General features: G+C 37.7%; 1 protein-coding gene across 1 annotated transcript in view; it reads left to right on the top strand.

Annotated features, from left to right (window-relative positions):
* Window positions 1-17,403, top strand: part of SF3B1 (splicing factor 3b subunit 1) — a 1,956,191-nt gene that overhangs the window by 470,342 nt on the left and 1,468,446 nt on the right. The gene's annotated exons all lie outside the window — the stretch shown is intronic.

Consider the following 17,403-nt stretch of genomic DNA (forward strand, 5'->3'; position numbering starts at 1 on the left):
GCAAGTGCCGGTTGACCGACTCCTGAGATTGTCGAATTCGAATTTCAGACCGAAGTCTTCTATAAAGCTAAGTACCCCATTGGGGAAACTTTTCTTGCCTCAGACCGATGTCAGAAAAAGTTAACAATTGCATTTCTTGTGGGAAGCAAATACCTCATAAGGATTTTCATTCTTATTGCATACCTTGCCTAGGCCCTGATCACGACGTCACTTCTTGTCGTTTTTGCGCTAGGTTTAATAAGCGTACTATTAAAAGATGATTTGATTTCGCACGACACTATTTTGGTAGAAAATTTAACTATAACATGCTGTCGGAGCTACCGACTACCGGCGTGCACACAAAGCGCAGGGATAAGGACCGACAGCCCAGGCCTAAGCCCGATTCCGAGGCCTCGGTTGATCCGGTCTCCGGTTCAAAAACCGTGAAGGAATTTAAGTTTTTGCCTACACCAGGGTATAATAGACATTATAGTTCTAGGCTATGGCTATGGTTTTTCTCTTTTAGACAGAACAAAGGGAGGTCTCTCCATACTAAGAGAGCCACACAATCTAGGAGGAAGCAGCCTGAGCAAACCCACTGACACTCTCCCCAAGTTCTCTGGCAGGAAGAGACCCTTTCTGCTTATTGGAAACTTATCAAAGACCATTGAGTCCTCTGCAACATAGAAAGGGTTTACACCATTTAGTTCAACACCCCACCCCCAGCACTCCAAAACCACTAAAAGAGCAGGGACAAGTTTCTTGCAAACAATCCTTCTAGACCTACTCCCAGCAAGGGTCTATTCAGCCTGTTCCTCCAGGTCAGGAGGGAAAAGGCTTCTATTCAAGGATTTCCCTAGTCTCAAGAAAAGAAGGCACCTGGAGATTTATTTGTCAAGGCTAAACAAATTCCTTTATATCACAAATTTCAAAATGTTATTGTAAAAATTACTAACCCATGATCTTCCAGTATGCCTGCATGGTTACTGTAGACTTGAAGTACACTTGCCACCACGTTCCTGTTGCAGACAGTCGCCGGAAATATCTACACTTTGTGGCAGCAGGCTGCACTACCAGTTCTGTGCTTTACCATTTGATTTGTCTGCTGCTCCCAGAGTCTTCAACAAATGCTTAGCTCCACTTATAGCCCATTGCAGAATCACAGAGGGTCATATTTACCTTTACATGGACGACTGCCTCATTCAGGGAAAATTCACACCAAAGGCTAACTGCCTCGCAGGTCAGCATAAACTGCCTCCAAAAGGTGTATAGCTCACCTTAAACCTGCAAGTCTAAAACTCTACCACAGACACTGATTGTATTTTTGGGAGCAGTCATAGATTCTTTGCAACAAAAAGACTTTCTCCCCCAAGAGAAGATAACTTGCCTGAAAAACTTTCTGACAAAAACTTACCACCAAAGCAACAAATTTAAGCAAGGGAGTTAAGCTGTGATGGTTGCCTCTTTTTCCATACTTAGAAAAGGAGCTACTGTGGTGGAAAAATAATGTCATACAGAATCCGGCCGTGCATTTGTCTGAGGCATAAACAGCCATCATAAGACAGTTCAAACGTACCCCGGGGAGGTCAGCTGAGGTCCATGTAGATGCAGGGCATCTGGACTCCAGACCAGAAGAAACTGCATATAAACCAAAGAGAGGGGTTAGCCATTTACTTGGCCATAAAAACATTTCAGCACAGTTTGACTCCAGGATCTTTACAGAATTTGGTTAGACATCACAGTAATGGAGTACATAAAAAGGCGGTACCTTATCTTACCCCTTATGCAGTCTTGCAGTGAGGATTTGGCTGTTAACACAAGAACTAAATCTAACACGTACAGTATCCTGCATTCTGGGCCACAACAATACCCTGGCAGACTGTAATTGTGGATCTTCTAGACCCCAAAAAATGAATGCTGAAGACGGTGATGTTCCTGGGCTTAACTTTGCAGTGGGGAATTCCCTCAGTAGATCTCTCTGCTTCTTACCAAAATGTGTAACTTCAGAAGTTATTCTGCAGAACACAACAGACAGTAATATAGAAAACAGATGTATTCCCATTCAAATGGGCCAACCTTTTCTAAATGCCTTTCTTCCTTTACCTATGATTCCCAGGGTATTAAGTCAGATCAGATGGTCCAAGCGTGACTCTCATAACCCCCTTTTGTCCATGACAACACTTGTTTTCCCTCCTCTTGATCCTTAGTGAAGTGAGATTCTATGCTTTCCCACAACAAGTAGATCTTGTCAGCTAGGCCAAGGGCTCTGTGTTTCATTCTTACCTGGCCACACTCAAAACTGACAACCAGGAAGATTGGGCTTGACACCAAAAAATATAAACTGTTCCTCTGAAGTGCTAACAACCCTGAAGGAAGCAAGAAAACTCACCCACCAGAAAGTCATACTTGGTAAAATGGAAGAGATTTTCCCAGTAGTGCCACAGCAGGAACTCCTACCCTCCTCAGGCAGATGACATATTAGTACTGGAATACCTTTTGGGTCTGTTTTGCTTGGACCTTTCCTATTCTGTAGTATTAAGTTGCATGCTTCCCTCTTCTCAGCTTGCCTTCCTCGTTTCCCTTCTATCTTTTCTCACCCCCACCTGAAGCTGTTCTTGAAAGGGATTATTCACTTAAGGGCCTCCAGAAGGAACCCAGTTCCTGCCTGGGATCTCAACTGTGTGCTAGAAAAACTCACCATACCTCCCTTTGAGCAACAGCAGCATCAGTTCCTCTAAAGAGATTCACTTGTAAGGCCACCTTATCAATAGCCATCACTTCATCAAGGGTGGGGTCTCAGAACTACAAACCAATATGTGCAGAGAGCCTTTCTATGTCTTTCGCAGTGATGATATAACTCTTAGAACTAATCCATTCTTCTTGCCCAGTGTGGTATCAGAACTTTGTCTAAACCAGGCTGTCTACCTTTCAATTTTCTTTCCTAATCCACAAAACAAATTCTACATTCTCTGGTTGTGCACAGAAAAAGGTACTACCTGGACAAGACAAAAACCTGTAGTAGAGCAGAGCAGTTGTTGACTTTTGCAGATGGGGAAAAAAGCCACACCTGGCTTCAAACAAATCATCTCCAAATTGATAGCCAGTTGCTTTAAGATGTGAAGATGTTCTTCGTGTTTCACTGTTGCAGTCATTACATTTCAGTTATCTGCTTGCAGGTAGCCCTCAGTTGGCCTGCTTATCAAAGTCTTGGGTCCTGCATCGGTTGCTGTCTCATCTTCCATGACGTCAGGTAGTCAGGGGTATAAAGCATGCAGCCGACGCCATTACATCAGTTTTTCTTGCCGTGCAGTGCCCGAAGCAGAAGCAGTTCGCAAATGCCGATTGGCCAACTCCTGAAATTTTCATTTTCGAGTTTCAGATCCGAAGTCTTCAACTAAGCAAAGTACCCCCATTGGGGATCCTTTTTCTTGCTCTAAACCGATGTCAGTAAAAGTTAACAATTGTATTTTTTTGTGGAAAGCAAATACCTCATAAAGATTTTCATTTGTACTGCATTCCTTGCTTAGGCCCAGACCACGACGTACCTCGCTGTCAGTTTTGTGCCACATTCAAACCTCAAACTATTCGTTGTTAGTTCATTTTCACATCTAAATATTTTGGTACTCAGTTCAATTCTCCAGAAATGGCTTCGGTAAGCCACCAGACTACCGACATTCCGAAAAAACGCAAAGATAAAGACAGACAGGCCACATAGGTCCAAAGCTGCAGACGAAGCTTCTCCTAAGCTAGTCGCCAGTTCACCGGTACTCAGTGAGGTGCTTTCGCAGCCCCTGATACCTAATACTTCAGATTCGCAGGTCTCTACTGAGACCCATTTGGAGTCCAGTATGCCGCGAGTTGCTTCTTTGACTATGGAACCTGCGGATGTCTGTACCTTGGATGGGTCCAGAGCTGCTGTTCTGGCTTCTGAGGGTGTATTCAGGCCGCCTTCTTCTTCAAGGCCTAAAACTCGATCCATGCCTAGAAAACAGGTGCCCAGACCACATGGTCAGGCCCCTATGCCTAAAAAACAAATGATCAGAATGTCTGAAGACCATAGTCCTGTAATCAGGGGTAGACACACTTCTCCCTCTAAGAGACCTAGAACTGATTTTCCTTCTGATTCTTCTGATCAGGATTCCGAAATTTCTGTTTTCTATGATTACCAGGAGTTGCCCTAATCTACATATGAAGATTCTGATGCAGAGGAACTCTATTCCCTCTGCTTCCCCTCCAGATGATTTCTCTTTTGGTAAAACCTTGCATACTCTTAGGGAGCATTTCTGCTGGGAAACACAGGATTACTCTGACTCCAAAAAGAGACTTAGGGAATTCTTACTCCTACCTCAACACAGGACTTTAGCTATCCCTCCTGTACTGGATATTGTAGATGATGCCTTCTCGGAATCTAGCCTGGCCCCTGACTCTCTATCTTCGGCTCCCAGAAAACCTGACCTGTATTACAGGGTACCTGACTCTCACAAGTTCCTCTTTAAGAATACTACTGTGGATCCTGAGACCATTTCACATGGACCCAAAGGCATTAAGGCTACTGCTGCCAAAAACCCTACCCCCTCTGATAGAGATTCCAGGGCCCTGGACAGATGGGGTAAGCCATTAGGACCTTAAACTGCCAGTTTCATATGTTTAAGTATGAGCAGCATATTATTGGATTGCTTAAACAGAAAATGATGTTGATTCCTGACTGTGAATTACAGGATTTAATACATTCTGCTGAACAAGTTGGAAAACATGCTTTTGCAATGCGGTTTTGATTCATTAGAGGCATCTTGCAGGGCTGCTGTTACTGGGTCTGTACTTAGAAGGCATGCTTGGCTTAAGGCGCAATCTTTGCCAGATCATGTTAAAGCAAAATTACTGGATGCTCCCTTAAACTAAGACCGCCTGTTTGGCAACAAAGCAGAAGTAGTACTTAAAAAGGAGGAAGAAGCTAAATCTCTGCAGACTGTTAAAGATTTCCTGCAAGTACAGCCTCCCAGATGTAGTAGGCACTGGCCTTCTAAGAATTGGTCCTTTCCTGCCTCTTTCAGGCCTTCTCAGTCCAAACCCAGAACCAGCAGAACACCCAAGCTTCAGTCCCAAGGTACTCACAGGTCTAAGCAGTGGGGGGTTTCCGCACCCAAATCTGGGAGTAGTAAGACTCCCCCCTATGGAAAACTGTCTCAATGACTTGCTTTTAAAACTTCCAAGCACTTCCCAACTGAATGCTTCTTTAGGCAGAAAGATTGGTCTGCAGGCCAAAAACTGGTAACTCATTACCAAGGACAAATGGGTTTTAAATATAGTGTCCCAAGGATACAGATTTCACTTCCACACGTTACTAAAACCAAGTGGATGGCCAGATCTACCCCCAAATCAGTGGGCAGAGGCCCAAAATCAGGTACTCTCTCTTAAACATAGGGGCTATTCAGTTGGTACCAGAAGAGGAAAAGGGTCAAGGTTTCTATTCGAGATTTTTCCTGATACCCAGAAAAGGCAGTACTTGGCGTCCTATCGTGGACCTTTCTGGTGATTCCAAAATTCAAAATGCTGACTCTTCACCAGCTGCTTCCTATGCCAGGCAAAGATGCATGGTTGGCAACACTAGACTTAAAAGAAGCATACCCGCACATCCCTATCAGGGAGTCTTGCAGAAGATACCTACGCTTCAAAGCAGGCTACATGCACCATCAGTTCTCTGTGCTGCCCTTTGGCTTATCTACTGCTCCCAGGGTATTCACAAAGTGCCTAGCTCTAGTCATTGCATTTTGCAGGCAAAGAAATATTCAAATATACCCATACCTGGACGATTGTCTAATTCAGACAGAAAGCCGGGACATTCTTTTGAATCATCTGGCCTTTGTTCAAAGGGTACTGACTTGTCTGGGGTTCACCATAAACGAAACAAAATCACACCTGGTACCTTATCAACAAATTATATTCCTGGGAGCAGTCTTGAATACAACTTCCCAGATGGCTTTCCTCACGTCAGAGAAACTGATTCATTTGACAACGTACTTTCAAACAAGTGGCTACAAAAACCCAGCTATCTGCAAGGTAAATATTATGGGAGCCTTGGGGTTCATGGCCTCCTGCATTCGTCTAATTCCATATGCAAGTTTGCATATGAGGAAACTACAATGGTATCTCAAAAGCCTATGGTATCAACATTCACAGAATCTTAGAAGTAAGGATTCCTGTCATACCTTGCCTACGCCTAGATTTCCTTTGGTGGGCAGAGGCCTGCCACCAAAACAGGGGAGTATCATTCACATTACCCCCTGCCGCCCAAATCTTAGCAACAGATGCATCAGACTATGCATGGGGGGCTCACCTGGCAGGGAAGTGCAGTCAGGGCAAAAGGAACCCAAGTCAAATGCACCTGCACATAAATCAAAAGGAAATGTTAGCTGTACAGAATGCTCTGACAGCCTTTAAGGACCACATTCTTCCAGGACAATTAATGGTAAAGACCGACACCACTGTCATGTAGTACATAAACAAGCAGGGGGTACACATTCTTAACGCCTCTGCAGATTAGCCATGGCATTGTGGAACACGGCCTTGCACTACCAAGTGAATCTACAAGCTCAATTTCTGTCAGGAAAAGTAAATACACTGGCAGACGGACTAAGCAGAAGCCTCATGGACCCACACGAGTGGAAACTGGAACCAAGGATTTTCAACATGTTGACAAGCAAATGGGGGGGCCCAGATATAGACCTGTTTGCCTCCCCCCAGAACCATCAGCTGTACAAATTTTGCCCAAGGATTCCCCAGAAGCTAGCTTGGAAAGTGGATGCTCTGTTCTTCATCTGGAAAAACCTGTCAGTTTGTGCCTTTCCTCCTCTGCCTCTGCTCTCCAAGGTACTACTAAAGATCAAACAGGACAAGTCAAGGACGATTTTAATTGCACCAGACTGGCCTCACCAACACTGGTACCCACTCTTGCGCAGTGTGTCACGCTTGGCTCCATGGTACCTGCCTCAGACTCCTTCCCTGTTGTCTCAGCAGAAGAATCAGATTCTGCACCCTCAGCTGCAAACCCTGAACCTAGCAGCCTGGCTAATTACCTAATCTCTCCTTTACCATCCCTCAGTCAATCAGTGATTGATATCAGATGAGGCAAGGAGGCCTAGTACTAGAAAATCTTATGCTGCAAAATAGAAAAGATTTTGTGCCTAGAACCAATCTCAAGGAATGAACGCAGCAGTGGCCAATTTACCTCAGATTCTACAATACTTGACTGAGATGCTTCATAAGGGCTTGTCCTTTTCCTCCATCAAAATTCATGCCTCAGCCATTTCAGCTCATTATAGCACAGAGCCTCCCCTCTTCTCTCACCCACTGCTCAAGCAGTTCCTCAGAGGGGCCAAAAATTTAAGGCCACCCAGGAGAGCTCCAACTCCAGCCTGGGATCTTAACTTTGTCTTGGAGAAACTCACTCTTCCTCCTTTCGAGCCAGCTGCTACTGCAGATCTAATTTTTTTCCTGGAAAACAGCTTTCCTTTTAGCAATCACTTCTGTCAGAAGGGTTTCTGAATTACAGGCCCTTATGGCAGTGGAACCTTTCATCATCTTTCATGCGGACAGGGTGTCCCTCAGGACCAATCCCTCCTTCATATGCCCAAGGTGGTATCCAGTGTGGCTCTTAATCAGTCCATTCATTTGCCTACCTTCTTTCCTAACCCACAGAACAAAGGGGAACGGATAATGCACTCTCTAGATGTGCACAGACAACTTGGATTCTACTTGGGCAGGACTAAACCTCAAAGGAAATCTGAACAACTGCTGGTGAAATTTGCTGCAGGGAAAGAGGGAGAAAGCTATTTAAAAAAAAAACATTTCAAATGGATAGGCCACTGCATGCATTTGTGCTATAAGCACCATGGAAAACCTATCCCACAGGGCATCAGACCCCATCCAACCAGGGTTGCAGCTACCTGTACAGCCTTTCTCAGGGGCGTACCTACTAGGGACAATCCTAGAAGCTGCTACCTGGAGTTCTGTACATACATTCTCCAAGCATTATCATTTGCCAATTTTCTCTAAATCCAGAGCTGGTTTTGCCACTGCAATCTTGCATGGCCTTATATCTGGTCCTAATTCTGTTTAAATTCCTCCTCCCAACCTTAGTTTAGGGAATCTACCTAAATGTAATGACTGCAACAGTGAAACACGAAGAACATAATACAATTGTATATACTTACCATAAATGTAGACGTTCAAGTGTATTTACTGTTGCAGTCCTGGTAACCCTCCCTCCAGCCCCATTTCTTCTTTTGGCTATACCTCTACTCTCACTTGCTATGCACAAAAAGCTTTTTGGTGTATTTGCTTTTTTGTTGGAGATATATCCTTGTATTTATAGATTTAATTGCTCCCCATTAGGGGGGCACTTGACATCTGCAGCAAGAAAAACTGATGTAATGGCGTCAGCTGCATGTTTTATACCCCTGACTACCTGATGTCATGGAAGAAGGGACAGCAACTGATGCAGGAGCCAAGACTTTGTTAATCAGGCCGACTGAGGGCTACTGCAAGCAGATAACCCAAATGTAATGACTGCAGCAGTGAATACACTTGAACATCTACATTTATGGTAAGTGTACACAACTGTACTTTCTGTCTCTTCTAAGCATCAGGACTATTCAACCTGTCCGAGAAGAAGAAGAATGGGGGCAAGGTTTCTACTCAAGACTTTTCCTGGTACCCAGAAAAGACGATTCCTGGCGTTCTATCCTGGACCTGTTTATCCTAAACAGTTTTTTGGTAATCCCAAAATTCAAAATGCTAACTCTTCATCAGCTGCTTCCCATGCTAGGCAAAAATGCCTGGTTGGCAACACTGGATTTAAAGGAAGCCTTACCTGCACATCCCAATAAGGGAATCTTGCGGAAGATACCTACGCTTCAGAGCAGGCTACATACACTATCAGTTCTCTGCACTGCCCTTTGGCTCATCTACTGCACCCAGGGTATTCACAAAGTGCCTAGCTCCAGTCATTGCATTTTGCAGGCAAAGAAATATTCAAATATACCCATACCTGGACGATTGTCTAATTCAGGCAGAAATCCAGGACATACTATTAAATCTGGCATTTGTAAAGAAATTACTAACTTCTCTGGGGTACACCATAAACAAAAATAAATCACATCTAGTACCCTGCCAACAAATTGTATTTCTGGGAGCAGTCTTGAATACAACTTCCCACATGGCCTGCCTCACGCCAGAGAAACAAGTTCATTTGACAGCCTTCTTCAAACTACTGGCAACAAAGACCCAGCTATCTGCAAGGAAAATACAAGCAAGTCCTGGGGTTCATGTTCTCTTGCATTCTACTAATTCCATATACAAGACTGCATATGAGGAAACTACACTGGTATCTAAAAAGCCTATGGTGTCAACATTCTCAGGACCTAGAATCAATGATTCCTATCATAACTTGTCTATAGATAGAGTTCCTTTGGTGGGCAGAGGCCTGCCACCAAAACAAGGGACTGCCATTCAGTCTACCCCCTGCCGCCCAAACCCTAACAACAGACGCATCAGACTTATGCATGGGAGGCTCACTTGGCAGGGCAATGCATTCAGGGCAAATGGAACCCGAGTCAGATGCACCTGCATATCAATCAAAAAGAAATGTTAGCTTTACAGAATGCTCTGACAGCCTTCAAGGACCACATTCTTCCTGGACAATTATTGGTAAAGATGAACACCACTGTTATGTGGTACATAAACAAGCAGGGGGGAGCCCAGTCATACCCTCTCTGCAGATTAGCCATGGCTCTGTGGAACACAGCCTAGAGATACCAAGTGCACCTACAAGCTCAATTCCTGCCAGGCAAGTTAAATACACTGGCAGACCTAAGCAGAAATCTCATGAACCCACACGAGTGGAAACGGGAACCAAAGATATTCAACAGTTTGAGAAACAAATGAGGGAGCCCAGAGATAGACCTGTTTGCTTCCTCTCAGAACTACCAGTTGGACAAATTCTGCACAAGGACTCCCCACAGACAAGCTTGGAAAGTGGATGCCCTGTCCTTCACCTGGAAAAACCTATCAGTTTATGCCTTTCCTCCTCTGCCTCTCCTCTCCAAAGTGCTACTAAATATCAAACAGGACAAACCAAGGACAATACTTATTGCACCAGACTGGCCAGGCCAACACTGGTACCCCCTCTCGCACAGTGTGTCACTTCTGGAACCATGGCACCTGCCTCAAACCCCTGCCCTGCTGTCCCAGCAGGAGGGCCAGATTCTACACCCACAGTTTCACACCCTGAACATTGCAGCCTGGCTAATTACATGGTCTCTCCATTACCATCCCTCAGTAAGCAAGTGATGGATATCATTCTGGAGTTAAGGAGGCTTAGTACTAGAAAATCCTATGCTGAAAAATGTAAAAGATTCTGTTCCTGGAGCCAAACACAGGGGATGGACACAACTATGCCCAATTTTACCGCACATTTTTCAGTACTTAACTGAGATGATTCACCAAGGGCCTTTCCTTTTCTTCCATCAAAATGCATGCCTCTGACATTTCAGCTCATTGTAATATGGAACCACCCCTCTTCTGTCATCCACTGCTGAAGCAATTCCTCAGAGTGGCCAAAAACTTAAGACCACCCAGGTGAAGCCCCTACTCCAGCCTGGGACCTTAAATTTGTATTGGAAAAACTCACTCTACTTCCCTTTGAGCCAGCTGTAAATGCAGAGTTGAAATTCCTTTGTTGGAAAAACAGCCTTCCTTCTAGCCATCACTTCAGCAAGAAGGGTGTCTGAATTACAGGCCCTCATGGCAGTGGAGCCTTTCATCATCATTCATGCAGACTGGGTGTCCCTCAGGACCAATCCCTCCTTTATGCCCAAGATGGTATCCAGTGTGGCCCTTAATCAGTCCATTCATTTGCCAACCTTCTTTTCTAATCCACAGAAAAAAGGGGAACGAATACTGCAATCCTTGGACGTGCACAAACAACTTAGATTTTTTTGGGACAGGAAATCTGAACAGCTGCTTGGGTGCATTTGCAGCAGGGGCAGATGGAAGGCCATTTCAAAGCAAACCATTTCTAAGTGGATGGGCCATTGCATTCATTTCTGCTATAAGCACCATGGAAAACCTACCCCACATGGGGATAAGACCACATTCAACCAGGGCTGCATCTACCTCTACAGCCTTTCTCAGAGGTGTCCCTACCAGGGACATCCTAGAAGCTGCTACCTGGAGTTCTGTACATACCCTCATCAAGGATTACCACTTGCCAATTTTTTCTAAATCCAGAGCTGGTTTTGCCACTGCAGTCTTGCAGGGACTTATAGCTGGTCCTAATGCTATCTAATTGCCTCCTCCCTTCCTTAGTTTTGGGAATCTACCCAAATGTAATGACTGCAACAGTGAAACATGAAGAACATAGTATAGTTGTGTACACTTGCCATAAATGTAGATGTTAGAGTGTATTCACTGTTGCAGTCCTGGTTACCCTCCCTCCAGCCTCCTGACTTCTATTGACTGTACCTCTATTCTTGCTTACTGTGCTTAAAGCTTTCTGGTGTATTTGCTTTTTGTTGAAGGTGTAACCTTGTATAAAATTGCTTCCCATTATGGAAGCACTTGACATCTGGGGCAAGAAAAACTGATGTAATGGTGTTGGCTGCATGCTTTATACCCCTGACTACCTGAATTCATTGAAGATGAGACAGCAACCGATGCAGGACCCAAGACTTTGATAATCAGGCCGATCGAGGGCTACCAGCAAGCAGATAACCCAAATGTAATGACTGCAACAGTGAATACACTATCTACATTTATGGTAAGTGTACATAACTGTACTTTTTTTTTTGCCTTCATTCTTGCTGATGAGTTTGGAGCCAATCCCCAGTCCGACTCGGCCAAATGCAAAAGCTCGAGGTCTTCAACCAGTTCTTGACCTGCTCCCTCTCCCATGATGCACTGGTGCTTCCCCCAGATCTCGTTTGCAACTGCAACGGATCGGGCATTTCACCAGCTCTAGCCAGTGAAATTTTGATATTTTCTCGTTACTATTTGGATTTCATAGCTTAGCATCAGTCTTATTTGCCTAGGATAATTGTTTTTTTTTTGCTTAGAATGCCTTTTCACAGTTATAGTTTGTTGATAGTGAGCTATTCCTTCATGGCCTGATTGAAGGCCTTCGTTTATCTCCCTGTACCCCTTATAGTGTTGAGTTAACAGTTAGGTTAGTTAACCATTTTTTCTTATTCATAGGTAGTTATTGTTATAGGTGTGTATTTTGCTATATAGCTGCGTAGAAATTTTAAAATTTTAATACAATTGTTTTTTAAAAATTGTTTAAAATTTTTTAAAAAAATTTAAAAAAAAATATGTAATTTTAAAATTTAAAATAATTATAAGTTTTAAAAAGAAAAAAATTTTGATAAAAATTAATTTTTAAGAAAAAAATGTAATATAAATAATAATATTAATTATGAATTAATAATTATTTAAAATTTTGAAAATTATATTAAAAAAATATTTAATTTATTTTAAATAATTTAATTGTTTTTATAATTTAAAAAAATATTAAATTTATAATATTAAATAAAAATTTTTAAAATTATTTTTATATATATTTTAGTATTATTTTAAATTTAATATTTAATTATTTTTAATTTATTATTTTAAAAAATTATTTTGTATAAAAAATAAAAAAATTTATATTTTGTATTTATATTTTATAAATATATTATATATATATAATATTATTATATATATATTTATATATATATATTATTTATATATATTTTTATATATAATATATGTATATATATATGTTTATATATTATATATATATTTTTTATATATTTTTATTTTTAATTATATATATTTAAAATTTTTTTTGTATATAAAAAAAAAAAATAAAAGACAAAAAAACAAAAAAAAAAAGAAAAAAAAATAAAAAAAAAAAACAAAAAAAAAAAAGTTTAAAAAAAAAAAAAAAATATTTTATGATTATAAAAATATATTTTTTTATTTATAATTTATTATTAAATATATATATTTATTTTTAAAAATATTATTTTTTTAAAAAAAAAAAATAGAAATATATATTATTATTTATTAATTTTTATTATTTTATTTAAAATTTTTTACAATATTTATAAAAAAATAAAATTATTGATATATTATTAAAAATAAATTATTATATTATATATTATTAATTTTATTATTAATATTATTTTTATATTAAATTTTATAAAATATATATTAATAAAATTAAAATGAAAAAAATTTTATTATAATAAAAAAATTATATGTTATAAAAAGAAAATTTTAAAAAAATTTTATATTAATTTTATTATTATTATTAAAAAAAAAAAAAAAAAATGAAAGTTATAAAAAAAAAAAAAAAAAAAAAAAAAAAAAAAAAAAAAAAAAAATTTTAATATAAGAAAAAAAAAAAAATTTAAAAAAAAACAAAAAAAAAAAAAAAAAAAATAATATAAAAGCAAATAAAAAAAAAAAAAGTAAAAAATAAAAAAAAAAAGAAAGAAAAAAATTTTAAAAAAAATAAATTAAAAAAAAAAAAAAAAAAAAGAAATAATAATAAAAAAAAAAAAAAAAATATATTAATTTTTATTATTAAAAATTTTTTTTATTATTATTTTTTAATAATATTTTTTTTTTTTTAGAAAATTTTATATAATTTTATTTTTTTTAATAATATAAAAATTTATTATAATATATAATTATATTTATAATATAATATTTTTTTTATATAATAATATAAATTATATGTATTTTATATTATATAATTAATTAAAAATTATATTATAATTATTTATATTTATTATATTATATATTATTATAAAAAAATATATATTTTATTTAATTTTAAATTATTTAAAAAAAAAAAAATGAAAAAAAAAATGAATTTTATTATATATGTTTTTAATATAAATATATTATTATTATATATTTAATATTATATATTATGTTTATTTTATTAAAATGAAAAATTTTTTAAAATTATTTATTAATATTAATAATATTTATTTATTATTAATATTTTATGTATTATTTTAAATATTTGTTTATTATTGATATATATTATATTGTATATGTATTATATTTATATAATATTATTTTTATTTATAATTTATATTATTTTAAAGTAAAATATATTAAAAAAAAATTTTATTTTATAAATATTTTAAAATGTATTTATGTATTTATATTTATTTTTTTTTAAAATATTATTTAAATTAATATTTTTAAAAGTTATGAAATAAATATTATTAAAATTTAATTATTAGATTTTATTTTATAATATTATTTTAAAATGAATTTATAAATTTTTATTTTATTAATAATTATATTAAAATTTTTAAAATTTTGTTTTATATATTATAATTATATTAAATATTAAAAGTTTTTATTTAAATTTTTAATTAAGTAATAATATTTTATGTTTTTTGTTTTTAAAATATAGTTTTTTTTAAAATTATTTAAAAAAAAATATTTTTTAAAATTGAAATTTTTAATTTTTTTTATTATAATTATAATATGTTTTAAAATTTTTTTATTTAAGATAGTTTTTAATAATTAATATATTTAAATAAAAAATTATGAAAAAAGTTAATAAAAAAAATTTTTTTTTAAATATTTATTAAAAAGAAAAAAAAAAAAAAAAAATTTTAATTTTTTATTAAAACCCTTTTTTTGTTTAAAAAAAAATTTTTTTAAAATTTTTTTAAATAAAAAAATTTTAAAAAAAAATTTTTTTAAAAAATTTTATTAAAAAAAGGAAAAAAAAAAGATTATTAAAAAAAAAAAAAATAGATTAATAAAAATAAAGAAAAAAAATTTAAAAAATAGAAAAATAAAAAAAAATAAAAAAAAAAAATGTTATTTAAAAAAATTTTTGTGAAAAAAAAAATTAAATTTTTTTAAAATTAAGGGAAAAAATTTTTAAAAAATTTTGAAAAAAAAATTTTAAAAATTTAATTTAGGAAAAAAAAAAGAAATTTTTTAAATTTTAATTAAAAAATTTTATTTTTTTTAAAAAATTAAAAATGGGTTTATATTTTTTAAATAAAAAAATATTTAAAAAAAAATAAATGAAAAAATTTTAAATGAAAAAAAAATAGTTTTTAAATTAAAAAAAAATAAAATAAGGTTATTATAAATTTTAAAATAAACAAGAAAAATATTTACATTTTCAACTTGGGGAAAAGGAACCCGGTGAGGCCATATTCATAATTAAAATTTTTTTAAAAAAGAGGTTTTTAGTTCCCGGGGGAATCATTTTTTTTCCCCAGCAAGAAAAAGGAGGCTTAAACACTTAATTGGGTTTGAAATTAAAATTCAACATTATTGGGGACTTTTTCCCCCCCCCCCCCCCCCCCCCCCCCCCCCCCCCCCCCCCCCCTCCCCCCCCCCCCACCCCCCCCCCCCCCCCCCCCCCCCCCCCCCTTTTTTTTTCTCTTCTTTTTTATTTTTTTTTTTTTTTTTTTTTTTTTTTTTTTTTTTTTTTTTTCTTTTTTTCTTTTTTTTAGCCAAACCCAAAAAAAAACCCTTTTGCCCAACGGTTCCTAGAAATTTAAAAAATTTCCCCCCCAAATTGGCTAAAAAGGGGAACCAAAACCCCCTTTGGTCAACCACTGGCCCCCCCCCCCAAGGAAAAGGGGGTTATTTTGGAATTTCCCCCCCGGTCCCAAAACAAAACCACTGAAGCAAGAAAAAGGCAAGGAGGCTTAAACAGTCTTAAGTCTTCAGGGTTTAAGAACTGCCCTAAATGTGGACGGATGTACATTACTGATGGGCGCACGGATTGTGTGTACTGTTTAGACCCTTTACATCTACAGGAAACATGTTCCATCTACCCTGGGGGAAGTTTATCTTTGTACTTGGATGCCTGGCTAAAATTGGGTTTTCGAATACTGGCAAAGGCTCTTGTCTCCCCCTTAGTGCCTTTTTTAGGCAAGGCTCCAAAGACAAACCCACCTCCATAGATAATGCAAAGAAAAAAAAAACTAAGGGTAATGCTGCTCAACACCAGAAGTCTAAACCTCAAGATGCACGCACTCGAGACTTTCCTCAGTATGGAGAATATCGATATCTGTGCAGTAACAGAAACCTGGTCTGGCTCCCCGAGAGCAATTCCCAGCACTAACAGGTTATACCGTGACCATGCTTTTTTCCTCGGCCCCAAAACTCTGGACCTGTAAATCCTGACAAAAAGGAGGGGAGTATCCATATTTTATCAAAAGATACCCACACCTCCAGGTTAGCGGCACCTCGCAACGGCTAAGCATCGGAGACCATCCATGTGCAACTAGCAGTGCAAACTGCCTTTTTCAGTTTGTAGCCTGCTACATGACCACTCCTCCCAAACACGAGTGGAACCCCCACTCTGCTTTCCTCTGAGAACACTGGAGAATATGAAGGTCTTTCCAAACACCATTATATTGATGACTTCAACTACCCCAAACATTGATTGGGAAACTACTTGAGCTCCAAAACACCCTTTGCCCAACGGGTTCCTAGAATTTATAAACTCAAATGCTGGCGATGAAACAACTGGTCACCACCGCGACAAGAGGGGAAAACATATTGGATCTGGTCATCACCAACATGGGGTCTCTTCCACACCAGAGGTATACCCCTCATTGGTAAGATCAGACCATAAACTAATCTCACTGGACATCCATATTCTGGCCCTCACCCCTTTCAGCTAAGGAAACCACGGTGAAGAACTTCTCAAAAGCAAACTTCACACTTCTCAAAACCGAGGTGGAATCCTTCAAAGCCCCCGAGCCAGTGGAAAATACAGCCGAAAATGCAGAATCCTTTACAAAAGCATTTTTTGGACACCTACAGGAATGCATGGAGCATGCTATCCCACTCCTCCAAAGGCAGGAGACCTGTCTGGTGGACCCCGGCCATAAATAAGCTATACAAGAGAAGGAGAAAGCTACTACATGATAGAGCAAAATCCCACAAAGGGAAGGCGTCTCTGACCAGTACTGGCAAGAAACTACGATCCCTCATAAAATCATCTAAGGCCAGCTTCGAAAGAAAAATTGCACAAGACACTAAATATAATCACAAGGCCTTCTTTAGTTATGTCGGAAACCTGGGAGGCAACTCCCAGATATGTTCTGAGTTAGTGCAAAATGACAAAAAATACACTGAACCCACAGACATTGCCAACATCCTGGCAGAAAGGTTCAGTGCAAACGTCTCCACCCCCCCCCTCAAAAGAGCAAATGTCTATCCCAACAGAGTGTAGCCTTCATGAGATCACAGATGCACAGGTGAGAGCTGCCTTCTCCAAAGCAAAAAATACAGCATCAGTGGGACCAGACAGTGTCCCAGGCTGCGTCTTACACAAGCTCTAAGAAGAACTAAACTCTCATATAAAGTCACTGTTCAATCTTG

The sequence above is a fragment of the Protopterus annectens genome, chromosome 2.part0 (genome assembly GCF_019279795.1).
Source record: "Protopterus annectens isolate FY-2018-M chromosome 2.part0, PAN1.0, whole genome shotgun sequence".
In the NCBI taxonomy this organism is placed as follows: Eukaryota; Metazoa; Chordata; order Ceratodontiformes; family Protopteridae; genus Protopterus; species Protopterus annectens.